Source organism: Canis lupus, chromosome 4, assembly GCF_048164855.1.
Source record: "Canis lupus baileyi chromosome 4, mCanLup2.hap1, whole genome shotgun sequence".
Taxonomy (NCBI): Eukaryota; Metazoa; Chordata; class Mammalia; order Carnivora; family Canidae; genus Canis; species Canis lupus.
The window spans coordinates 80,618,301-80,645,152 of NC_132841.1; the positions used below are offsets into that span (position 1 = coordinate 80,618,301).

The 26,852-nt window shown below is 31.1% G+C and overlaps 1 long non-coding RNA gene across 2 annotated transcripts in view; it reads left to right on the forward strand.

Annotated features, from left to right (window-relative positions):
- Positions 1-248: 248 nt before the first annotated feature.
- The window catches only part of LOC140632719 (uncharacterized), a 33,127-nt gene continuing 6,523 nt past the window's right edge, over positions 249-26,852 (forward strand). Inside the window, exons 1-2 of one of the 2 annotated variants that reach the window (XR_012030402.1) lie at positions 249-372; positions 13,900-14,262. This is a non-coding gene — a long non-coding RNA (uncharacterized lncRNA). Of the gene's footprint in view, positions 373-13,221; positions 14,263-26,852 lie in introns of those variants that run through there. The other variant, XR_012030401.1, reaches the window with a different exon arrangement.

The window sequence follows — 26,852 nt, forward strand, 5'->3', positions numbered from 1 at the left end:
ATATAATTGTAAAACAATGCCACAAAAATGTCTCTCTGTCTTATTTAAATTCCATAGTAAATTTGACAACCAAATTGATCACAACCACTATTTATACCCACTGTTAAATAAGAACAATAACAAATTTATATATATATAACTGCACTTAATCAAACCTCTAAAATGATTTGTCATTTTTGTAGTGCCAACAAATATCTGGACAACAAATATTTTCATCATATAAACTCTCCCTTGCATCAATTTTGCAGCTCATCACAAGATTATAGTTGATAGCAACAATGACCTAAGCCTTGGATTGACTTCTCGTTGGAATTTTTCCAAAGTTTGTCTCAAAGCCGAAGTAAATTTAACATCTTCCTATGAGTTGCTGAGGTAGGAGTAAATGAAACATACATTATTCTGTCAAAATTTTACTTTGGTACTAATAATTCTATTAAAATATTTCTATTAGTAATGAATTTACACAAATGAAATATTTGCTCATTTTTATTTGATTTGCAAATCAGAAACAAGACATTTACATTTTTTTCAGAATGTAAGTACAAATTTTGAAAAGAAAATTGGGTAAGTAATATATAGAAGGCAAACTTTGAAAAAAGGTGAATTAATTAAAGCATAACACATTGAATTTAGTTTGTGTGTGTGTTTCCATTTCCATTTTTTTAAACATAGTGGCTCAGTAAAAATTGTTATTATAAATACATTTTTAACATTCATAATGTATTATTTCCCACACAATCAGGTGATTTTTTTCTCACTGAATTTCCTGATAGTATTTACCAGATAAGAGTTGTATAGTTCAACATAGCATCAAGTAATCTATAGAATTACAATCAAGAGTCTTTATTTCCATTGCCTCTAGCATTTAAAAAAATTAAGATTATGTTTACTAGAAAGTCAACTGTTGGTTTTTACAACTTTTTACTTTTTTACCCCTTCACCTGAAATTAATGCATAAATATAATCTTTATAACAAAAACTGCTATTTGAAGTACTAGTCATTTCTTGTTGCCTTTCAGTGACAATATTTTTTAGTTATCAATACTGCTGTATTGTATATAGCTTTGGGTTTGTCCCATTGGATTATCTAGGTTATGTTTATATTACATTCTTAACCAAATCATTTCATAAACTTACAAACAATTAGAGAGCATGATTCTGTTATCTTCTGTATGGGTAAAGTACGGCAGAAAAAAACAGGTGCAGGAAAGACGTACAAATATCCAAGAATAAATATTTGGATAGGGAGTGCAAATCACTATAGGACTTGACCAGCACCTTCAGTTGATGGGACATGCTTATTATAGACATTTTCCACTTTAGCTATACTATAGAGAATCTAAAATGTTAATCCTGAGAAATCTGTTGTTCCTTACTTGTTTCAATCCTACCTAAGACTATGTATAGCTCAAATATTGTTTGCTTTCACAACAAGGTTAGATATCTGTAGCTTCCTTATCCATTTATGTAAAAGGAAAAATGCACTGTTAAAAGCTTATGGGCTGACCTTAGTTAAATTTAACAATAGTTTCATTATTTAATTCATGGTTTGTTCCAATGTGAATTAATTCTTAATATATCTACTATCCAAAATAACCACGGGAAAAAATGTAGAATAAAATATTAACCTAGGAGCACAAAGCATCAAAGCATGTGAAGTTCTAACTTGAGAGCTGTAGGAAAGTCTAATATGAATTCAGTGTACACTAGAGAACTAGAAATATATGATTAAAAAGTTGTTTTATGTAGATTATAATAAAAGAAAATTAGAAGCCCATTTCACTTAGGCATTAAGTGAATCTTAATTCAATTGAATTTACAAACTATGTATTCTGAATTTGACATTGTATAAAATAATAAAACATCATGATCAAGTAACATTTATCTCAGAAATGTAAGGCACTTTTCCCATCAGAAAATCTAATAATATAAATCAAAAAATTAATTGATAATGCACAGTCATACAGTCATTTCAGGTGACACAAATCATTTAATAAATTCAACACTTGTAATTTAAAATGATTGCCAAATAAAGACAAAGAAAAAAATTTACTTATTAATATTTATAAGCAAAAACTGACAGCAAATATACTTATTGGAGATAGCAGATGCATTTTTTGAGACCAAGAAGAGTGTCCGCTCTACATGAATTATTTGCATTAATTTGCAATTAAAAAAAAGAAAAGTAAAACATTGTGAGGATTATAAGAGGAAAGATGCACTGCTCTTACTTGTAAAGAGCAGTATCTTATACAACAGGTCTAAATTTGTGCAATGCAGTGAAATCAGTATTATAAGATACATAACACTTAAAAACATATTTTGTTAATGATGAAATGTCTAAAATTAATAATCTATGACCCATTTTAGGTTAAAAAAATTCAAGCCTAAAGCAAGCAAAAGTAAATGAATGATAAAAATTGAATTAATGAATAAAACTGAAAATAGAACAATAATAGTGAACATTAATGAAACTAAAATACGTATCTTTCAAGATATCAATAAAATTTGTAAATATCTAGCCCGGCTAAACAAAGAAAAAAAGAAAGAAAGAAATTAATGATTAACTGAGACACTCCTAACTCTGGGAAATGAACAAGAGGTAGTGGAAGAGGAGGTGGACGGAGGGATGGGGTGACCGGGTGATGGGCACTGAGGGGGGCACTTGAAGGGATGAGCACTGGGTGTTCTATTATATGTTGGCAAATTGAACTCCAATAAAAAATATGTAAAAAAAAAAAAAAGAAAGAAAGAAATGAAACAGGTCCTGTTTACTTAATCTCATGGGCATTAGGAGAATAATAAAGGATTACTCCAAACAATTCTTGGCTCACATCCAAAAATGGATAGAAACGAAGAAGGTAAATACTAAATGTTAAAGATATTGAGCAAATGCACTTTTCATATGTTGCTAGAAGTACATATCAACACATGCACTTGGAAAACTGGCTACATATCCACTAAAGATAAACATATAAATACCTATGACCAAGTAAATACAAATTAGATATATGGAACCTAAGTGCATATATTTGTACACAAATAGATATGTCAAGATTGAACTCAGAAGCTATATTTTTAAAAGCCTCAAAGTGGAAATTATGCAAATTTTCATAAACAATATAATTTATAAATACATCGTAGTGTATTCATAAAATGAAAATGAATGAACTACTTCCTGAAACAACAGCATGGATGGATTTTGCAACCATTGTGTTGAGCAAAAGTTGCCAGACATTTCTAGCTCTGCATTAATTTATTATTTAAAAACAGGCAAAATTAATGGTAATAGTTGAGAGAACAGAGGTTAGGGTAGAAGAGATGATTGGTTGGTAATATACCTTTTTTTTAAATCTGAAGGTATTATATGGAATGTTTATTTTGTGAAAATTAATCATTCTCTTTATTTAAGATGTATGTAGTTTTCTACATGTAGTTTATATATAGTTTAAAAACATATATATAAAAATCATGCATCCATGGGCTAGACAGATTAATTTTATTTATTATTTTATTTTTAAGGTGAATTTTAATAGAAATAAACAGAGAAGGCATTCAGCCATATTACATTTTAAGTATCAATAATTAGAATAGCATGATATTTATGAATGTAGAGACAAAGATCAATGGAATAGAATGAAAAATCCAGAACTAGACAAACTATTTTGGAAATTTAGGGAATCTCTATCCAATGCAGAAAAGACAGATTATTCTCTGAAGTATGATGTGGCAGCTGACTAACCAGTTGGAAAAAATAAAGTTATATCTATATCCTACATTGCACACTAGTATAAAATATAATGAACCAAACATTTAATTGATAAATGGGGAAAAAAAAGTGCTAGAAGAGAAGGTGTGAGAATTCATCACTTTTTCAGGTGGACATTACAATTAGTTATTTTTTTTTCAATTAGTTTTAAATTTGATGATTCAAGAAATAGGGTAGTAGCATATTACAAGAAAAGAAGTGAATATTCAACCAATTGATAGGCAGAGGGCTATTGCTCTGGGGGACAGGACCCCTCAAAGAATGCGAGGGCTGCAAGACTTTTAATTTTGCACTTACTGGTCAACTTAGACTTGCATTTTGATATATGTATTTTACTTAATGAAAATAAAAAATTCAAATTGCTCTATAAAGATTATACCGAGACCAAATAATATGCAACCATGAAGATAAAGAACAATGGAGAATCACAATTCATATTTTGGAATCAAAATGATTTTTTGGATTATTTACTTTTATATCCCAGTCTAGGTAAATGTCGAAAACCAGACATAGTGCACAGATCTTAATTCAGGTGTTTATTCTGCTCATTTAGTTAATGGCTGTTAGTAGCTCGTGTTGAGAAAATCTCTGAAAAGTTTCTGGGATCAGTAAGAAAGAAAGTGGGATAATTTAGCAGTCTTTTGGGAGTTAAAAGAAGTAGAATGATGTGCTCCATACTTCCTCTCTCTTTTATCAGCCAACATTGTGAAATGCAATATACATTGATGAGATCATTCTGTAGAACAAGTGAATTTTTAAATAAGGTGACTCTGTTATAGCCTACTCAATTTTAGTGCAGCATACTTTAAAAAGACATTTTCATAATGTTTCAATATACAATGAATTGTTAGTAAAGTACATATAGATGATCTGTTGATGAACTATATTTAACATGAGTCTTGATATTTTTAAAAATATATAATGTCCCTTTTTATAATTTATAATTAGGCCTGAAAATATTTGTTTCCATTGTATTAAAAAGGAATCATGTTAGGGGAAGCTATCTTGAAATCCCATGTATTTCTTTGTGACTTGTCCAAATCTACCATGAAACAAATTATTATCATTATGTTCTTCCAATTATCTTGTTTACCTAACTATGGTGCATCCTTAACTTGACACATATTGTGGCTATGGTTTATCTGGATTTTCCTGTTATTTCTTGATTATTTTATATATCTTTCAGCCTATATTTTATTTTATGTATTTTATTTTTTCAACATTTTAATATCATTTTCATTCTAAAGTTTTCTTAAATATTATTCCTTTGACGACTTTGCAAATCACACATTGGTTGCATTAAATATCCAGTATGATAGAAGTTAAAATTTAATTATACATATCTTACCAAAACTTTTTATAGTGTGTTTCTCCAGCAAGGGTACATCCTACACAATGGGTAAGATGTTTCCAAATCCAAGTTTTGTAACCTTAATGTTAAAAGCCCATATACTAGGCATAGTATATTAACAAAATGATTTGCAGTTGATTATTAGAGGGTGGATTTATTGTTATACAGTAAAAAAAAATCTAACATCATGAGAAATCCATATTTTCCAGCCACTAATTTTAAAATGTTAATTTCATAAAAATTATGAATTTATGTTTAATATACTTTCATGCACTGTAAAGTGGTATTCCATTATTTGCGGGAAAAAAGGTGGTAAATTCCTGAATTTCACTGTAGGCTCAAATAAAGTTTGCAACTGTGAAGATTTGCTAAGATTTTGCCTTTAAAAGCTAAAACTCATCTGGTTTAAGGTTAAGCTGACTAGGGCATAAATTTCCAACAGGGAAAACACGGTTTCAAAGACAAACTTTAAGAGAACATGTGAGTCACAGCACAGAGAACTATCATTCTGAATTATACACTTTACTCAGTCCACAACATTTGGGTTCTTCCTCTTTTTTCTCTATACTTTTTTTTCTCCTTTTTAAAAATAAAAACTGGGGGATTTTCTGGTATAAAAGCTAAAAGGAAAGTATCAGCTATAAAGGAGAATATCTGAGTTATTGGCAAATACTTAGGTTAAAAATGAAGCTAATGTGAAACAGAATTTGCATTCTAGTCATTGGTGTGGTATATAATCATGCCCTGTATGCAGTTAAATGAGTCTGTTGTCTGGCTGTAATGAATATCTACATCCATCCTAACAGTTAATGAGGAATAAATGACTTATTATCCATGAATGGCTCTGTCTAAATCACTCTGCAACAAAAACAGAATATTAAAATGTGTAGCTAAAATAGATCTTAAATGATAATGAACTTACTTAGATTATTAATTAATTTTTAAATCATCATAAAGTTTGCTGCTTTAGGATGAAATCAGCACTAGACAAAGTTTAAGCACAATAACAGTCTGGGTTTTAAATTAGATTTAAATACATATGTATGTGTTTTATATATGCAGTTATATATATATATACATCCATATACGTATCTATACCCATATAGATGTATGTATATATACATATATACACACTAACACACATTTAAAGGAAAACTGTCCTTTGATGACATCTTTGCCCCCTTAAAAAATAACAGCACATAAATAAATCTACCTACCCAAAAGTGCCCTTAATATGTTCATTCACAATGTATCAATCCAATTTAAAAATCATAAATTAACATATATAATGTATGAATCTAACTTATAAAAGGAAAGAATGCCATATAGAACTATGTTTTTGTTAAGCCTGAAATTCATGCATAAGTTTTGAAACAATGAGATTACTTTCTGTGAAAACTGAGTGTCTTTTAGAACATAAGTTTTAGGGCAGCCTGGGTGGCTCAGTGGTTGAGTATCCGCCTTCAGCCTGGGGTGTGATCCTGGAGACCCCAGATCGAGTCCCACATTGGGCTCCCTGCAAGGAGCCTGCTTCTTCCTCTGCCTGTGTCTCTGCCTCTTTCTCTCTCTGTGTCTCTCGTGAATAAATAAATGAAATCTTAAAAAAAAAAAAAAGAACGTACATTTTAAAAAGAACTTACAACTTCATTATTTTCGTGATGGTCTATTATGTTATTTTACTCAGCTAAAATAAAATAGATTTAAATTTATTTATTTGAAAGAGAGAGAAGGAGAGTGTAAGAAGCAGAAGAGAGAGGGAGATAATCTGAAACCCACTCCCACTGAGCACAGGGCCTGATGCAGGGCTGGAGGCCAGGACTCTGAGATAATGATCTGAGCCCAGATCAAGAATTGGCCACTTAACTGACTCAAACACCCAGGCACCCCTGAAATAGATTTTTAAAAACAATTTAATATATGGTGCTTTGTGGTGAAAAATTCAAAGGCACTTTTCTTAATCTATAGATGATAAGCACAGCAAATTTTTTTCCCCAAAAATGTCATTTGAGGGACAGAGAGAGAGAGCGAGCATGGGCAGGGCAAGGGGCAGGGGGAGGGAGAGAAGACTCTCCGCTGAGCACAGAACTTGCCTAGCGGCTCATCCCTGGACCCTGAGGACAAGACCTGAGCTGGAGGGAGACACTTAACCAACTGAGCCACCCAGGCCAGTAGAACAGTAACTTCTAAAAGTAGCTAAATTCAGACATTGTCTAAATAGCCTCCCAAAAGTCAAACAGCTATTTATTATTGTATCTTCTAAATAGATGTTGATGTATCCATTCCCTTTATTTTACTCCAACAAGATTCCAATTACCTTTATCTCTATGTAGCTCAGGAACCTGAAGTACTCTCCAAATGACCCAACAAAACCCACATTCTCACCCTCCAAATGCATTTCTGTCCATGAAGACAAAGTAAATCTATTAAAATAGCTACTAAATAACTGTTTCTTCTCCTCCTCCCCCAACCATTATTTGCCATTCAAGCCTTCCCATTGCTTTCTGGGTGGGACCCAGATCCTCTCCTACCTATTTTGTCTCTTCTACAGTATGCTCTCCTTTGCTCTTTTTATCACTTAAATACACAGTACTTTTGAAATGTTTCCTTATTGAGCCATGCGCCATTTCCTGGGGACCTTTTCATATCCTGCTATAATCATACTTCATTATTTTTTTTCTGAATCATCAGTTTTCCAGGGAAAATTACCCTAAACTTGCAGATCAGTTAGATCTCTGTTATATGTGTCCATACATAATCTACATATCTCCCTGAAGAAATTTCTAGAGTTATTAATTTTATATATATATTTGTGACCAAGAAGCAGAGTTTACACTGAACTGCAGGACAAATTTATGTAAGTCAGAAATTATGACCTAACTTTGTAGAGCACTATGTAGCAATCAGAATGAGCATTTAATTTCAGCCAATTTTTGCCACACACAGTAGTAATATTATAAATTGACGAGTGACATTTGAACAAGTGTATCTATAGTTAGCAAATTATCTTAGTTTTCTGACGTATGTTTCTGATGAGGATAGCAATATTGAAAGAGGTCTACCAAGATTGGTAATATATACTCTAAATTGTTATGAATTATTTCATGAGTAAATGACTGAAATATCAGAAATATAGGAAGCTGTGCCTTTCAGGAGCTGACCATTTCCAAGATTAATTATATTTGGCCACAAACTTAGCAGACATGTTTGGGTTTACTTCAAAGTGATGCCATGCTCTTTCTTTTGTCAAGCGTCAGTATTTTAAGTATCTCTAAATTTGATGCAAATATTAAGTCGTGTTTGTGGATAAATTAACATACATCGTGTCCCTCCTAAATGCTAAGATAATGCTAGAAAAACACAAATGACATATTGCTGTGTTGATACAGTTAATGATCAAGGGAAAATGAACATAAAATTATACATAAAGCAAAGACAAATAAATTTTTATGATTATACATTATGGAAAAATTCTGCCGAAAGAGAATTAATATTTTGTATATTTTTTAAAACTAATTTTATTACATACCATGGTATTATCCATGTTAATTGTTAAAGTGGAATGACATATCTGAGAAATAACATTTTTATTTTAAATCTTCAGATCTGAAAAAGATAATACAAATTCATTTTAAATACATTTAAACTTAAAACAGATATGTAATTCCTCAGAAACTTTTTTTAATGAGAGAAATTATTGAAATTTCTGGAAGAGTCTAGCAGACATAATGCATTTAGACATGTCTTGGCTGAATGAAAAGTACATGAGATGTTTCTGGGTTAAGTGATGGTAGAAAGGTGGAATTAAAAGTGTAAGGATCTTGTGCATGTCATATTTTTATGAATTTCTATCTAATAATAATAGCTAATGATAGTCATAGATTTGAACCAGTGACTCTGCCACAAGAAGCTCCTTACCTGTCCAAATTTTTTTTTTAGTAAGTCAGTTTTCAAATTAGGTTGAATTTGCTTTTTTGAAAATCAAAATGCACTTCAAAATTAAATTATACATTGGAATATCTGAAAAGTGTAATAGATTCTGAAACTGAACTGCTCAATTTGGCCTCAAAACAAAAAGTTAAAATAGAAATGGTACTCTAGGAAAAACCCAACTTATTTCACAAGTCAGGGAGAGTTGTTTGAGAGGCGTATTTGCAAGGCTTCTTTAAATCACACAGCAGTGATGCTTACAAGTAAAATGCTGTTTTTCAATCAGGAATGGGAAATTATTTGTAATTATTTGTGCCTCTACCTTGCTTTATTCTGATATTCATCATTTGCTAAAATAACTATTCTCTAACGGGGGATATCTCATATAGTGAAATACAGAAACTTTTAAATCATTACATATTTAAAACCATCAAGACTTAGAAATGACACATATATCATTTATTTGTATTTAGTAATTAAAATAATCAAAATATAGATTTAGAAGTAAAAAGAAAACATTGAATTCTAGTGTAAATGGTTAAACAATAGCAACATATAATTAATTCATATACTTTTCATTGTTCAAAGTCTTCTGAGGTCTATATTTTATTTTACTTGCTCATTTTTAAAAAAGATTTATCTATTTATTTTGAGATACAGAGAGAGAGAGTGGGACAAACGGAGAGGGAGAGAGAGAGATCTCAAGTGGACCCTGCGCTGAGTGCGAGCTGGAGATGGGGCTCTAATCTCATGACCCTGAGCTGAAATCAAGAGTCAGGCATTTAACTGACTGAGCCATCGAGGTGCCTTCATTTGCTCAGTTTTTAATTTGATATTATTTTTTACCTTTCAACTGAGGTTTATATGTTTTTTAAAGATTTATTTATTGATTTGAGACAGAGAGTAGGGAAAGGGGCAAAGGGAGAAATTCTTCAAGCTGACTTCTTGCAACACCCAGGTGCCCCAAGGTTTATATTTTAAAATCGTAACTTGGTTATTCTCTTCCAGAAATATGTTCAATTAAACAAAGGTGTGTTTGAATTGATGCTATTAAAGTGTTCTCTAATCTAATTGCATAATTTAATCCTCTAATCTAATTGCATAATTTAATCCTCTTGAATATTTTGAGATGTCCTAGCTAAATTTATTTAATCATAAAATTTGTTTTCTAGGGGATCCCTGGGTGGCTCAGTGGTTTAGCACCTGCCTTTGGCCCAGGACGTGATCCTGGAATCCCAGGATCAAGTCCCACATTGGGCTCCCTGCATGGAGCCTGCTTCTCCCTCTGCCTGTATCTGCTTCTCTCTCTGTGTGTCTCTCATAAATAAATAAATAAAATAGTTTTTAAAAATTTGTTTTCTAAACCAAACAACATTAAAATGAACAGAAATCTAGCCTATTAGATAAAGTTTGACACATTAGCAAGATACCCAATGCTTCCCCAGATCTACCTTGGTATTTTTCTTTTCTACCTTGGTATTTTTATATGCTGTCTACCATCCTGTCTTATTTAGTCTGTTTCAGCCACCTAAAAAATCTGTTATTTGCACCCTTTAGATCTCTTGTAAAAGTTGGTATTCCATAGGCTACTTCTTTTCCAACTGAAAGGTTTCTTTTTAATGAAATGTTCTTTTTAAGCCTAGGCTTCTTTGGAAACAAGGACCATAGTTTGTCTCTATAGATAATCTGGCATCACTCCTAGAGTATACAAGCTTATAACTATTTTCCAATATATATGTTAAAACAATTTTTAAAAGATTATGTTGGGGCACCTGGGTGGCTCAGTTAACTGTCTGCCTTTGGCTCAGGTCATGATCTCAGGGTCCTGAGATCAAGCCCCACATGGCATTCCTCAATCTGCAGGGAGTCTGTTTCTTCCTCTGGCTCTCCCCTGGCCTCTGCTTGTGCTCTCATTCTCTCTCTAATGAATGGATGGAGAAAAAAAAAAAAAAGAACAAAACAAAACAAAACCAAAGGTGTTAACTAACTAGAAATTAAGTAAAAACTTGAAAAAAATAAAAAGAAAAAATACGTCAATTTTTTTCTTTCTAATAATTTGTGATATAAAAAGAAAGAGAAATGAATTAAAGACATCTATAATGTTAAGGAAATTTGGTGAGAATGAGAAGAAAACCTAACCACGTATATTTAGTGCAATGTTCTAATGATTGCTTGAGTCACACAAACCTTCATTTGATAGGATGCTTTTTGTGGAATGTACATCTTAAATCTTTGTTAGTGCTATCACTTAAATAGCGTTTTGAGCCGGGCAAAAAGAAGTGAAAGTTTAAGTACGTCCATATATTTGTATTTCTTGGAAAAATGCATGGGAATATAGAAGCCAAAAAGGGTTTTATGTGTGTGTGGATTTTAATCAATTACTCTATCCCTTTTCTAAAAATCATGATTACTTGTATTTGCTTTTTAAAACTTTACTTTAATAAAAATCTCCCTTAGCCAATATAATTCATATTTCATACTTAGACACAACATAGTGAATATGATCATGAAATATTAAAATCAACTTAGATTAAAATTTTTAAAGTTAAGTTTTTAGATTAAAATAATTATATTAATTTAGATTTTTCCCCACAATGATCTCACCTAAAAAATAACTATCGTCTATAAGCTGCTGTAGATCACAATCTTTAGTGGCTTTTAACAATAGATAGCAAAACAAGACCTAGTAAAGGAAACATAGATAATATCTTCAATATTTATCAGTGCTTCATATATCATACGAATTCTCATTTTATAAAAGCAACACTTTACATAAATGCCAAAAAATATGGACATCTGTTCAGAGAGCTGGGTTCTAGAGCAGTGAAAACAATGGAAAAGATGGTGATGTGAATGTATATATATATTAAAAATACAAAGAAACAAGAGCAACAAAAAACTATAAAACATCCCTTAACTGCCTCATTTAGTCCACCTTGCAAATTTCAAATTTTTGACATTGGGTTTCTAAATTTCTTTAGCATATATGCAGGTCTGAATACGAACTGATGACAAAATAAAAGGTAGAGGTAGAGAAAATCGGCTTTTAGAGGGGAGCCCTAAAAACCATCATGGGTCATTTGTGCTCTTGCCTGATGGTCATTTTTCCTTCAAGGATGCACTGCTGCTTGAAGCCAGTGACATTAGTATCTAGAAAAGTTGTTTCTGAGGAAAGTAATAGATTTAGTGTACTTTCTACAATTTAGTTTGAAGTTAAACAAAGTTTAATGTTTCTCTAGGTTTTACATTTAGTTTTTTGCTCGACGTATCAGCTAGTTAGCTTATACTTAATGTTCTATGAATGTCCATGTTTTCTGTATTTCTATGATATTACCTCTATATTCCTGAGGCTTACCAGGGATCTGGTTACTTCTTCTTTTGGGATATTTGAATCATGTTGATTTACAAAATGTCCATTTTAAGACAATGAAGCATATTACAGCATAGTGAGCAGAAGTCGGACTCTGGAGCTATAGTCCTGGTTTTGAATCCTGGAACTACCAAAGAGGGATTATATAATTCTAGTGAAGTACCTTAATTTTTTTCCTTTAGTATCCTCATCTGCAAAGTGGGGCTACTTATCAGACAGTCATTAAATGAATTAAAATAATTAATTCTCCTAAAATAGGGTAAGTATTCCTAGCATACTTGAACAATCAAAAGTGTGTTTATTTTCCATTTTGTTGAAAAAATAATTTTTTACAAAACAATATATTTTTGGCAGAATTATTTTTATCATTTGCATTTAATATTATCTCTTTTATGAACATACAAAATTGTGAAGTTATTTTTTAAATGTAAAGATGCATATATTCCACTAATATTTTGCCTTCCATTTTTCTTCCACTTATACTTCCAAATATATTATATCGTGTTCCCACATGACTTTTAAATTTCTTACATAGTTTCTCATGATAGCTTCAATCTTACTAACAGAAGGATTATGACTTATAAAGCAACCATTGGAGATTTTTATTTTTATTTATTTTTATATTTTATTTGGAGGTTTTTATTTTGTGATAGTTTTACAGTTTACTTATTTTTTGTAAAATATGTATTTAAATTGTTAGTGGGATTTTAATGTTGTTTATAGTGACAGTAGATATCCTTTTTGCATTAAATTAGAAATATTTCAAAATAAAAAAAGAAAAAAGAAAAAAAATAAATTAGAAATATTTCATAGCAAGGAGGAATATCTTGCATTTTAGTCACAGCTGGGAGGCAGTATTAAGTAGTAATATTTCTTTTCCTACAAATCGCGAGGAGGGACATTATGTCTTCAACATGGTCTCTAACATTTTTCATTATTTTACTATAGCACGTAAATTATATTTCTTTAGCCTTGTACTTTGGCATCTGCACAATTAAAGGACACCAGGAGTGTTGGTATATGTGACTTATTTTGGTGACCTTACTGACAAATCTTTATTATTTCAACCTTTTTTCCAAATTTATTAACAACCAATTACTGCGTGGTAGATATAATCAACTATTCATATTTTTGAAGTAGGTTTTAAAAAATTTATCTGTTCTATACATAATTATTTTGCATATCCAAACTTTAAAAATAATTAAAAAGAAAACCATCTTTTATGACTTTAACTACATACAGTAATATACTATTATTATATATTAAGGAAAATTGTTAGGAACGATTGATGACCCGTTGAAAATACAGATAGATATCTCTCTCTACCTATTTGTAGTACTGAAGCATAACACGCATTACAAAAATTGTACGACTCTAGTGCACAACTCCTTTCTTACTGCTAACTTTGTAGGTTTTAATATTCTGAAGCTTATTGCAACTCTCTAAGAGAGAGATTTTTTAATAAAGTCTTTTTTGTTTCAGGAAAATTGATTATCATTGCAACATGGGAATTGTATTTGCTGTTATCCCACCTCCTAGATGTTTTTACTTGGCACCTCCTTCCTTTCTGATGTCTCACTAAAGAAGATTGTATCTAGCAAATTTTTATTTCAATATAGGTTTATTTCTAAAGAAGAGTTCCCAGAGTGAATGCAAAAGAAAACTGGAAAAATTGTTCACTCCAATTTGTGTACAACAAATAACTCTACCAGAAGTGGACCCAGCTGTGATGAATCTTTTGGAATTGTTTTCTTGACAGCTACATCAAGAAGATTAGTATCTTCCATATTCCTTTTCTAACTTCTTGAGGAACTGGTTCTATCTTTGAAGATCGGGAGAGTAGAGGTACGTGGCTCGGAAATTTACATTAAAATGTAAATATAAGAAGGCCTTATCTATCCCATCCTATTTATTTTTATGTCATGTCTGCCCTCTTTCCTCGCCTGTCCTTCCCTACTTATCATATGATGTCAAAACACAGAGAATGGACATGGTTCAGTGTGCTTCCAGGTTCCTGAACACATGGAGATCTGGGGGAGAGTGGGGCCCCTGGAGAACCATGGAAGCCCTGTGCCCTCCCCTATATGTTGCCCTGTGTATCTTTTCATCCTGCTGTTGGTTCCTATCCTGTAGTAAACTGTCAAATGTATAAAACCAAAAAACAAACAAACAAACAAAACAAAACAAAAAACAAACAAACAAAAAAACAAAAAAGAAGCAAACAAACAAAAACCCACATGGAGAATGACCTACAATTTCTTTAAAACCTCACATGATTCCACCACCTGTTTCTTAAATACTTTTATCCCCAAATTGGTGGATCCTGTGTTCACCTTGTTTTTATAATAAGATAATGATCGATTTATTCTCAAAATATCAGTAGCATAACTTATAGCATTATTTACTTCCCCAATTATTTGAGGAATAATATTTATATTGAAAAAAGAAAAGATACAAGACTCCATGTCCTAGATTTGTTAAATAACTCCTTATTATTTAGAGTAAGGAATTTATGTTGGAGGAAAAATTCTTCGAATCTAAAAAGGTAACAGTGATGCTTGTGCTTAGAAACATTCTCCTTAATTTCTTCTCTGCAAACTCTTTGTCCAGGACTTTCTCTTCAGTGTCTTGCCTTCATACAGTGCACCTGACATTTTTAAAACAGACACTATATGCTATTTACAACAAGAAAGGCAAAAGGGGATAATGATGCCAGATTATCAGACATAATGTATCACAGGAAAAATTCCTACTCAACTGCAGAAGTAGGATAAACTTTGGAAACCTACTGTGTGCAATAATTCTACAGCCTGAGAAACAATCAAGCATGGTTGTAGCAAAAATGGCTACAAACTCACACAGACAGACATAAACATTGATCTAATCGGGTATGAGCTAAATAAGGAACGAATATTCTTTTTGAAAATGAAGCAGGTCCTCCCATAATAAGAGTAAAAAATTATTCCATGTTATGAAAACAACCAAGAAGAAATCCTATATCCTATTGTTAGAGTCCTCTTACATAAAATACTCTTGTTAAAATGGAGGATTTTATTAGCCAACCGGTAAGGAAAAACATCATGGTAAAAACCACTTGCATGCACAGTGGTGCTTTAAATATATATTGAAAGCAATTTTCACTCTCTAATATACTAAATTCTTTCAAGGGTAAAGGCTTCTGTGGTTCTTCAAGTAAGCTAAAAATTATATAGACATGGCAGTCATATATAAAAAACCCAGTACATATAAAAATGAAAAAGTATATATTCACACTGAAAAATACACCATGCAAAATGTTCATGTGCATCATTGTGGGAGTACTTAAGAACTTATTTAAATATCAGGGAGAAAAGCAATAGAGTAGAGGTAAAATTTGTTAAAATAATTTGGAAGATGAATATATATATTAATAGTTTCAGGACAATGTCATGAAATCCAACATGACTAATTCACAGCACTCATTGATTTTGGTGCATACCTACTTTTATAGAGAATTCTCTTCTAACCTCTTTTTGTCTTTTTGCTGTCAGCTGCCATCAATCAGTTAAACCTTTTAAAGCAAACTACAAGAGAATTCTTAGGTCACCTTTATTTTGTTGCTCTTCAAAAGAAGTATATAAAAAGGACATGTGCTTCTATTGGGTGACTCAGTGTCCTGTATATTAAATATATCTTTTAAATATGCCAGACATTTTCTTTGGCAGTGCATGCCTTACAGCTTGAGACAGTATGTGATATTAATTTTATTCTTTTTTTTTTTTTCACTAGAAATCTGACATTACTGACTCAGGGGCTGAAATTGTCTTGAAAAAAAAAATAAAAAGTAAATCTGAGTGCCTGGAAATGTACACTCACCTTGATTAAAATTAAAACAAACAAAAAAATACAACAAGCTTTCACTTTCAATCTTTCTTTACTAGAAAAACAGTTTTTACTTAGTGATTTTAAACTCACCTGAGGAATGCATAAGAGACTATTTTGAATCATTTAGTTCAAGATTTCCCAAGCATAATTTATAAAAGTACTAGATTTCAGAGTAAAAATGAAGAGCAGATGGTGATAATAAAACACCAAATATTTTTAAAAGGTGGCTTTTAAAAATCATTGGATGCTTTTATTTTCATATAAAATAAAGCAGCATAACACATTAATTCAATTTTAATATTCTTTAATTTATAAAATTTAACAAATTTATAGCATATCTAACACAGAAGCATCATTTTTGAGCAAATAAGCTAAAATCAGATAATTACTTAAAACTGGAAATGAAGTGACTCCATTGTGTCTATTTTAACGTTATACAAATTTAGGTTTTATTGTTATTAATGGCATTAATCCCACATTGTAATAAATGAATACTTATTATAAATATAAACATCACACCACCATTAATATTTTTCTTATGCAGTGAGAAGAGCAATGAATCATTTATGCTCAATTACTCTATTTTTTAAACAGCTTTGTTAAGGTATAATTATAAGGTAGAACAAAAGGCTACATATATTTCCTGCACACAACTTTGTGAGACATATGCATACTTCTCTGATACCAAGTTATATTACTCTTAAGGACTCTATACACAAACCATATACAAGTTTATAAGCTTAAGTTGAGCCGTATAAATTTCTCTACATGTAGTAAAGAACCAAAACATGGAAAAACCTTACATTGAAAGCAATCTATACGTTTTTTCATCAGTCATTGCAAATCTATGAGTAGTAGGATAATAATGTATCCTAGGGAGATGAGATGTCCTCTGTAGGTGTTAGCTTCCTCAATAGAGAGATAAATAATTTGACTGAACCAAGTATTTTTGGCTATCATGTAATTCTATAATTTTACATTTAAAAAATAAAGTTTAAACAAACATGTTTAAGGTAAGATGTTGCATAGAACTACATAAAAATAATTGACAATTGATTGAGGAATATTTATTTCTACCCCATATTCATGACTTGACACATAAGTATTGGTGTATGAAGCATAAATGTGAACCTCAGAACAAATTATATTTTGTTTTCCCACTGAAATCAGAATAAAAGTATATATGTTTCGTTATAGAAAAGTAAATAATGATATTTCTCTTATACAGTTAAATTTGTAACTGAAATAAATTCCTGCCACTTTCATATACGTTAAGTAAGTAAAGATGCTTCACATCTAATAAGCAGACAAGCTTTATTTTGAAGGCACATATAATACATATACCACTAGTCAAAAGCTAATTATCTGAATTTCATTAATGGATTAAAATGATAGCTTTTTTTATATAGGAATGAAAGTAAGAATCATAGACTGTTCTTATATTAATGTGGATGCTTAAAAACCCATATTGGATTATCAGGGCTGGGTACTTGCCTCTGATCTGGAAATTTTCTCACTCTGAAGTGCATCTATGGATTTATCTTATAAACTACAGTAGTCTCCAGGTTCCTGGGTATCATAAGAATTAATTCAAGCAAATTATCTTCAAAAATGTTTTTAGGCTGAAGTCAATTTTAAAGCTCTCTACGAAAGAGGTGGTTAAAAGGAAGTAGCCCTCGCCCGTCAGTGAAATTACCATTAATGGATAAGTAGCACTGGAAATGATAGTCAGAGTTGGCAAATGATAAACAGGATCAAAATTATTAGCTAGGAATCAAAACTCAGTTTCTATTTTGTTTTATCATAGTTAGCATAGATGAGAGAATTAAAAATCCGTGTTCATAGACATATAAACATATATTAATAATCTTGTTAATGCTATTTTATAAGTAAATTTAATTTTATCAAACCTATATTTAAAAATGGCATTTAATGGTATTATTCACAAACAGCCAAATAAATAAAAATATTTAATAATAAAATGATTACTATTTTTTATACTTTTATATTTCCATATAAGTAATCATTGATGATTTTCTTCCCAGAGTTCACTATTTCTGGCAGGAATTGTGCTTTTGAAAAGATAATCTTGTGCTTGTAATGAATTTGTTTTTTGGATTTACTGAAGTGTGTTTCATAGTAACATTAAGGTGCCTTTCATTTACTTATTGAGTCATGTTGAATCGAAAATCAAGTTCTTAAAATATACTACATAGCACTAATCTAACTTGTTAGATAATCAAAATAAGAGCAAAGTTTTACTCTGTGCAAGGCAATATATTTGTTTAAATATCTAAACATGAGATCACCAGGAACTTCATTGTATAAACAATTGGGAGTAAACCACAAAGAAATAAAATAATACATAAATGCAGAAGGATGCACTGTGACAAAGATTGGACAAGAATTCAGAATTTAGAATTCTAAATTCTTAATATGCTCTCTACCAAGTCTTATGTGCCAACGCAGCACACAAACACACATCATCATCGCACATTAGCTCTGCAAATGACATCTCTGCATTACGACTACATACCAACATTACTTAAAATGGATATTTTTCCTCTAGAGCAAGCATTGATGGATTGATTATCTTTCCCAAGTTTTAATTTAAGTTCCAGTTAGTTAGCATATAGTGTAATATTAGTTTCAAGCAGAACACTTATTTATAATTGATTTTAAAATGACTACTTCTATTATTTACTTAATATGTACTCATTTATAAGCTGCAGAAACCTAACAACTACATCCATCCAAAATTTTTAGATTGTTTGCTTACGGCTGTAAGTCAATGACAGCTATTGAATGGATAAATTAATTAGCAAGTAACTACGAGGAAAAGCAATATGAACTTCTATATGCCTTCTCCATTTGTATTTTGTTGCTGTACTCAGTCCTGCCTACGTCCCATCAGTAATACACTTTTTTTTTTTTTTTTTTTTGGTAAGGAAATACTTCCCCTCATTGATATTAAAAAGAAATGTCTATTTAGGGAGAAGTTTACAGAAGTCACCAAGAACTTCTGATCATTAATCCACATGATATTTTATCTGCTTTGGAAATATTCTATACATGGATATCCCTATTAACTAAAATATTTTGTTTGTATGTTTTTCTCTGATCAAATTTCTTCTAAATTCTTAAATTGTGAGTTTTGCTCTCTTTTGTCTTTTATTTTTAGTGAATTTGCAAGATCTTCAACGTAACATAGGTAGAGAAGACATTTATATATTTGTTTATTTGTTTCCAATTCTTTATTTAAATTCTAGTTAGTTAACATACAGTGTATTATTGGTTTCTGGAATAGAATTTAGTAATCCATCACTTACATGTAACACCCAGTGTTCATCATAAGTGCTCGCCTTATTACCCATCACTCATTTAGGTCATCCCCCATCCACTTCCCTCCATCAACCCTCAGTTTATTCTCTGTAGCTAAGAATCTGTTTTATGGTTTGCCTTTCTCTTTATATATATAAAGATTATATATATATATATATATATATATATATATATATATATATATGACTTCTTTATCCATTCATCAGTCAATGCACATTTGGGCTCTTTCCATAGTTTGGCTATTGTTGATAAGGCTGCTATAACATCTGGGGCATGTGCCCCTTCAAATCAGTATTTTTATATTATTTGGGTAAGTACCTAGTGGCACAATTACTGGATCATAGGTTGGTTCTATTTTTAACTTATTGAGGAACCTCTATACTGTTTTCCAATTTGCATTCTCACCAACAGTGTGAGAGGATTCCCCTTTTTCTGCATCCTCACCAACATCTGTTGTTTTCTGTGTGGTTAAACTTAGCCATTCTGACTAGTGTGAGGTGATATCTCATTGTAGTTTTGATTTGTATTTCCCTGATGATGAGTGATGTGAAGCATCTTTTCATGTGTCTGTTGGCCATCTATGTCTTTGGAAAAATATCTATTCATGTCTTCTGCCTATTTCTTAACTGGATTATTTGTATTTTGGGTGATGAGTTTGATAAGTTCTTTATATTTTGGATACTATCACATATACCATTTGCAAGTATCTTTACCTATTCCAAAGGCTGCTTTTTAGTTTTGTTAACTGTTTTCTTTGCTATGCGGAAGCTTTTTGTCTGTATGAAGTCCCAATGGTTGGTTTTTGCTTTTGTTTCCCTTGCCTTAGGAGACATATCTAGAAGAAATTGCTTTGGCAGATGTAAAAGAGGTTGCTGCATGTTTTCTCCTCTAGAATTTTGATCGTTTCTTGGCTCACATTTAGGTCTTTCACCCATTTTGAATTTAATTTTGTGTATGGAACAAGAAAATAGTCCAGTTTATCTCTTCTGCATGTTGCTATACAATTTTTTTCCAACACCATCTGTTGAAGAGCCTGTTTTTTTCCCCCCATTGGATATTCTTTCCTGCTTTGTCAAAGACTAGTTGACCATATGGTTGTGGGTCCATTTCTGGGTTCTCTATTCTGTTCCATTGATCTCTGTGTCTGTTTTTGTGCCAGTACCACAATGTCTTGATGACTACAGTTTTGTAATTGAGCTTGAAGTCCAAAATGTGATGCCGCTGGCTTCACTTTTCGTTTTCAAGGTTGCTTTGGCTATTCAGGGTCTTTCGTGGTTCCATACTAATTTTAGGATTGTTTCTTCAACTCTGTGAAAAACACTAGTGTTATTTTGATAAGGATTGCATTGAATATGTAGATTACTTTGGGGTGTAGAGAATTTTAACCATATTTGTTCTTCTAATCCATGAGCATGGGATTTTTTTTTTCATTCCTTATGTCCTCTTCCATTTCTTTCATAAGCATTCTATAGTTTTCAGAGTAGAGTTGTTATATCTCTTTCTTTAAGTTTATCCCTAGATATCTTATGGGGTTTGGTGCAATAGTAAATGGGATCAATTCCTTCATTTTTCTTTCTACTGCTTCATTGTTGGTTTATATAAATGCAGCAGATTTCTGTAAACTGATTTTATATCCTGTGACTTTACTGAATTGATGTGGTAGTTCTAAGTATTTTTTGGTGGAGTCTTTTGGGCTTTCTATATAGAGTATAATATCGTCTGCAAATAGTGAAAGTTTGACTTCTTCCTTGCTGATTTGGATGCCTTTTATTTCTTTTTGTTGTCTAACTGCTGAGGCCAGGATGAGAAGATATATTTATAAAACATATTTTACGCTGGACATAATGTTGATTCTGAAGACATTGAGTAGATGGTATCATTTCAACTTACTGTGCATTATGTTAATCATTTACATTAAATATTTGATAATCATATCATTTAAATATTTTAATTTTCTTTTTTTTCCAAGTAATTTCTACACCCATTATGGGGTTGGAATTCATGATCCCAAGATCAGGAGTAACATACTGAGCCAACCTGGTGTCCCAAAATATTCTTAATTTTCAACACATAATAACCTTACTTTCTTGTTTTTAAATATTAAAAATCAAAAAAAAAGAAAAAAAATATTAAAAATCTTATCTATTATTCTGAAGAGGTTTGTGTTCAACATTACATGAAAAAGTAATTTCAAAGAAAAAATTTTATCGCAATATGGTCAAGGGCATATATCAAATTCCAAATTACAGAAATATAATTTTACAAAAAATATAAAATTGGTTAACATCTTCAAAATACAATCTGATATGCTGACCTCAAATAGTGTGTAGTATTTTTTTTAACTAATACTTTGAGCTTACTATTTATACATATGTATACAAGAATATGGTACTTTATTTTAATTTGCCCACTGGGTGGTCATAAAACAAAAACCAACAGAGAAGCATTTCATTATATTCAATTGAGCATCAAGTTCCCCACTGACTAATAACAATTCAAACTGACTCATATTCAACAGAAAGAATACTAATAAAATAAAATGTTTCAATCACTGATAACACATTGTCAGTAGAATAATTTTGGAATATTTAACATGTGGATTGTTTATGCTGTTGGTTGTAATATCACTCTCTGGTGAGATAAAGATTGTGTAAAATTGCATTTCATTTATTATTGCATTTAATACAATTTGATCAGCTGCAAATAAAACTGAAAATGCACATATTTGCATTAGTCTTGCATGGAATGTGGTAAAATCCAGTGCAATTAACTGATATATCCAATTAATTTTAAGTAGACATAATCAGTGTTTCATTACATACATGCAGTTTTGAGTGGGAAAAACACCATTCCTCATTAAATCAAACTACGGGCTTTTAAATTTATTTTATTTATATATACAACTTTCACATTGGAATAATATTAGATTTAGATTTTTAAAACCTCAGTAGATATCATTGACCATTCTTGTTATTTTTGAAAAATAGGCGTTCAGTGGTTATATTTTGAATTTTTAAGAAAACATTTAAAATTTCCTTTGAATGATAGCAGAACAATGATCCCCTAAATGTCCATGCCCTAATGCCCTAAACTTGTGAATATATAACTTTACACCACAAAATGAACTTTGCAGATATGATTAAATCAAAGATCTTAAGATGAGGGACAATTGGGTGGCTCAGTGGTTGAGCGTCTGCCTTCAGCTCAGGGCCTGATCCCAGGGCCTCTGGATAGTCATGAGCTTTGAAGATTGAGAAGAGAGTTGTAAGTCAAGGAATTCCAGTAGCCTCCAAGAGTTGGAAAAGACAAGAAAATGAATTCTTCCCTACAGCTTCTAGAAAAAAATGCCGCCTTGCAGATGTTTTTAGATATGTGAAGCCCAGAACTGTAAGATAAGAAACTTGTATTGCTTTAAGACACTAAGTTTGTGATTACTTCTTTCACAGGAATAAGAAACTAACACAGCATCCTTACTGAATATGTCCTAAGTCAATACTTTCGGAATTTTTGCCTCTTAAATTTATCACAAAATCTTTTGCCCCTGCTTTTCTCTAGGGTGAAAGTATTAATACCACCTTCCCTTCACTCCTTTCTCTGGTGTTCATGTTGTTGGGATTAGATATTTCTACTATGTCTTGTTGCCTACTTCTTGCCACATCAGGAATGTTAAAGTGATTATTTTCACACATAAAATTTTTCCCTTGTAACCAAGACTTAATTTTCTTTCTTTCTTTCTTTTTTTTTTTTTTTTTTCTTTTGGGAGCCTTTCTAGTTTTCTTTACCTCATTAAATTTTATTAATTCTTTAAGGCCCATATCAGCAGTCCAAGCAACTTTTCTTTATGGGCATGAGAATCTTCCTTTAGGACTCATTAACTTTTTAGGTCCTAGTACAATGTCTGACTCAGAGTACATACATAATACATTTTTTAAATTATTTTTAAAAATTTTTACATCTTCTTTTAAAAGTGAATTAAATTATTTTTAAGTTAAAAGTTACTGGGAATTATACATATATAAAATAGTAAAGAATGGGGTTACCTCTCTTTATATAATAAATATATTTCTAAAAATGTATTGTAACTACTTTCCAAGTACCATGCTGGCAGCTAATCAAAATAATAATGTGAACATATTTATTCAAATACTATTTGACATGTTCTGGCATCGCTTTATACACTTAACTACCAAGTATGTGTAGGATCAAAATTATCTCCCTAAAAATAAGATAATATTTGCCATTTCTTTCTCATTTTCTAAAGAGTGTATAATGGAGTTTACTAGAGGCTACATGACATCAATATCCCAATAGATTAAATACGGAAGCAGATATAAGAATCCAGCTGTCTCCTAATTGTCAGTCATTAAGGAGATTAGAAAAAAAATAAAATGAGCCTACTTTCCTCATTATTTTTATTGGATTGTAAATTATGGTTATTTTTCTTAAAAATGCTATTTTGTTAGCATACAATGGGTTTTTTACTGCAATTTTAAACTGAACAAATAGCTTTAAGTTTTCTGTTTTAATTTCTGATACAGCAAATACAGACCTATATAACCCATCTAAATGAAAGAACTTTGGTGTTCCCAATAAGTTTTAAGAATTCAAGGGCTCTCAAGACCAAAATGTTTGAGAACTGCTGACACATGTCAAGGCATATTTGTAATATCACTGGACCTAATCCTAGTTGCACATAAGAATCGTCCAGGGAACTGTTAAAAACCAGCAATGTATAGGCTCCATCCACAAAACTTCTGTGAATCTTTGAAAATATTTATGTTCCATTATATATTTCTTGTTTGTATAAGCTAAGTGTGCTCAGTGGTGCTCTTCGCTGCATAAACACAGTTATGAGTAGATAAAAATAAATTTAGTGTGTATATTCCATTTCATTCAAACCATGGCAAAAAGTGTTTGCAGAACCTTTGAAAATATAAAATGTAGGGTAGAAAGATTTGCAAGAAAAACTGGATGTTGAAGAGAATGCATAGTTTAAACCATGATGCTGAGCAGAAATAACAACTAAAGTGACAAGAAAGGTAGATGAAATAGAGAATCAATTCTACATTCAGCACCTGAGGATAATTGAAATCACTGAGACTGAGTAATGACTTGATACAGTTTTTATGGGTAATAGTTGTTAGATTGAATACATTTGAACAAGCTTGAGGATTTTCCCCCTGGTAATTTCCACGATGTTTTTAAAATGGAAAAATCCTGAAGTCATATCATCCATATTGTTATCTGAAGACTCCATGTCACTTGAAAATAAAGTGTGGAATTCAGCTTTAAAGACTTTATGAGTCTTATATGGAGAATTTTAATAAAAGTAACAAGAAGGAGATATAGTCAAAACAAGTTTATACTTTAAAAATTTTTTATATTATAGATCTGTTACTAATTTATCCTGTTATTAGTATCTCCATATTCATTATCTTCTTACTATGCACTGGTAATGTTTATATTTGAGCTACACTCACATTCTTCTTCATAAAAGAGATTCAAATAGGATTTTAAGATAATATTTTACTAAAAATTATTCTCTGAACATCAAATAATATAGTGTCCCCAGGTTGTCAAAGTTTAATTTCAGGTGTTAATAAAAATAAAAGAGCTGTAAAACTTTTATATCTCTTGGTATTTTATTATATTAACTTTAAACCATGGACAATATCTTAAAATCCAGGTCTGACTTTATGTACCTAATTTACTATCTACTATCAAAGTTAGTATTGTCAATGCAAATTTATATTTGGATAATGTTTTTTTTTTTTTGGTATGGGAATCATGCAAAAAAGAACATAAACAATTATTTAAATCACCAGACCCATTTCTTCATAAAAGGTGCATCTGCAATGCAGTCTATCTTCTTTAATATTCATTTTAAAAATTGAGATTATGTTAGACTTACAAAATTATAAAACCAGTATAGAGAGCTCCTGTTAACATTTTATAGAGCTTTCCTTTATTGTAACATTTTACATTACCATGAAACATTTATCAAATTTAAGATATCATTCTTACTACAATACTACTAACTAAGGTGAAGAACTTATTTGGATCCTTCACATTTTCTAGTAATGTCTTTTATAACCACTTTATTGAGATATAATTGACATGTGAAAAGATTCAACTGGATGAGTTTAGGGAAAGAATACACCCACAAAACCATAACCACTATCAAGGCTATGGACATATCTATCACCTCCCAAAGTTGTTTCCCCCACCCCCTTTATTTATTATTATTATTATTATTATTATTATTATTATTATTATTATTAATGAACATTTAAAGTAATATCTAACCTCTTAGTAAATTTCGAGTATACAATTCAGTATTGGTAGCAGTAGGCACTATACTGTACAGTCGATTTCTTGCATAACAAACTTTTTACCCTTGACTACTGACTCCCCACTCCCATCTTTTCCCAGCTCTTGGCAACCATCATTCTATTCTCTGCTTCTGTGAAGTTGACTACTTTAAATACCTCCTATAAGTGGAATCTTACAGTATTGTCCTTTTGTGACTAGCTTATTTCACTTAGAATGATATCCTCCAGAAAACCTAACAGTCACAATGAGACAGATACTAAAAACAAATCCTGTGCTCGCTGCTTTAAGTTGCGTTAAGTTAATCTTACTATACTAACATTTTTTTTGTTATGTGGTTTATTGTGCATCTGCTCATCAAAGAATCTGATTATTTCCTACCATTCAACTTGCTGACATTACATTTAAACACCCATAGCTTTTCACCTGATCTCCTTTTTTTTTCAGCTTTGTTAGAAGAATCTTAAAAAAAAAAAAAAAAAAAAAAAAATCTGTTATTGTGAATCTCAGCCTCAAACTCTCCAGTACCTTCCAAAATCAAAGTAAATACCAAAGTCCTTTGTAAAGGACTTCTGTCCTTTCTCATAGGATCTGATCCTCCTTTACCCTTACAAACTTGCTACATCCTCGTTTCCCACTCCACTCTGGTCTCACAGGCCAAGTGGAACATTCAAGGTGTTCCAAAAATACACTAGCCAAACTCCTGTTTCTGGCTGTAAATCTTTCCTCCCATATAATCGCAACCAGGTAACAATTCTTTCCTTGGTCATTTGCCAAATGGAATTTTCTTCACGATTCTTAGAATATCTAAAATTTTATCCTCCATGCCTATAATCCTCACGAGCTTAATACTGTTTTATTTATGTCTTATAATCGTCCCCATATCATATGTTTATCTC